Source organism: Geospiza fortis, unplaced genomic scaffold (assembly GCF_000277835.1).
Source record: "Geospiza fortis unplaced genomic scaffold, GeoFor_1.0 scaffold432, whole genome shotgun sequence".
Taxonomy (NCBI): Eukaryota; Metazoa; Chordata; class Aves; order Passeriformes; family Thraupidae; genus Geospiza; species Geospiza fortis.
Window position 1 is genome coordinate 1,666,353 of NW_005054436.1, and position 1,633 is coordinate 1,667,985.

A 1,633-nucleotide genomic window follows, 5' to 3' on the forward strand; every position below is an offset into this window, starting at 1 on the left:
CCCCTCCACCGCCACTGACTCACCGCCCAAAAATGGGGAGGAGGGGGAGCTGCCAGCCGGGCGGGAAGGGGCTGCGAGGTCCCCAAGGGAACCTGTGCGCTGCTCTCAGCAGCCAGAGCAGCCAGAAGCCCCCCTGCCCCACGGGGCTGCTGCTCTCCCCCCGTTCTGGGGGTCCCTCCCAGCACCATCCAGGCCTGGGGACTGCTCTGCTTGATCACACCAGTGGGGTGCACCGTGAACCCCGTTCCTGAGAGCCCCATGGAGCTGTCAGGACGCGGATGGACCCTGACAGAGCTGTGCTCCAGTATCACAGAATATTCTGATTTGGAAGGGACCCTATCCAGCCCTTCTGCTCCAGCATCCTGTCCCTCTGCTCCCTTTGCAACCTTGAACTCTTTAGGGTGTCTGGGAGCCCCTAAAGGCAACCAATCTGCTTCTCAAATCCTTGTCTCAGCACAGCATCCACGCCCTGCAACACCCCGGGGGACCCGGAGCACTGCAGGCAGGGTAAGAGCAAAAATAATATTGACAGTGGCTCTGGCCACACAGCCCCTGCTGCCAGCCTGCCCTGGGCCACACCTGGGGGGCTGCTCCAGCCAGGAAAACATCTCCACCAAGCAAATAAACACCACCCCATCCACGCTGCTGGCTCGGCTCTCAAACACGATCCCACGCAGAGCCTGAACTAAAATTAATTTCAACTGGGAAAACAAACTTGGATTGTTTTTTTTTTCTTTCTTCCTCTAAATCACAGCGCAGAAAGCTGCCTGGTCTCACCTCGGTGAGCCAGCAGGCCCTGGAGAAGGAGCTGGTGCGGGGTGAAATCCCACTTGGAGCAGAGCCGTGGCTCCAGTCGCCTCCAGCCATGGCTCCTGTCATGACAGGAGCACTGAGGGTTGTGCAACGGGCCCTGACCTCGCTGCTGTCCCAGTGTCCCAGAGCCAGCCCTGAGCTGCCACAGAGTGTCCCCTGCTCCCTGAGTTATCCCAGCCCCGGGTAGCAGAGCAGAGGGGGTCCCGGGGCAGGACCACCCCAGTGCCCGGCAGTGCCTCATCCCTGCAGAGCCTCCATCCCACCGCGTCCCCACCCCGGAGAAGCCACCGAACAGGTTTGAAGGTAAATAACACCTTCCCCCGGCAGGAGCCGGATCCGGGCGGGAACATCCCAGCTGGGGAGCGCAGGGCGGGAGAGGGGAAGAGACACACAGGGTGACACCGGTGGCACTGTGACCAGGGGTGGGCCACCAACACCTCCTCCTTCCATTCCCCGGAGCTTTGCCGCTCCCTGATGGCCTCCCCTCGGTGTCTCCGGCCCCTCCGGTGCTCCGGGCTGGCTGTCCCCCCGCTGTTTGCAGGGCACCGGGTGCTCTTGCCACGGCGGAGGCGTTGCCTGTCGCAGCAGGCACCTGGCTCCCCGCAGGAGCCAGCCCGGCAGACGGATTAAGGACAAGACGTTGCAGGTTTTTTCCGTGCACGGATCCCCCGTCCTTGCAAGCAGCTCCCAACGCCGCGGGGCTTTTCCAGGGAAACGCTGCGGAGGTGCCGATCCTCCCATGGGGACGGACACGGAGAGGAGCTGCCACCAAGACGGGGCGGGGGATAACCCAGAGGCACAGGGCAGGTCCCCTCCCTGC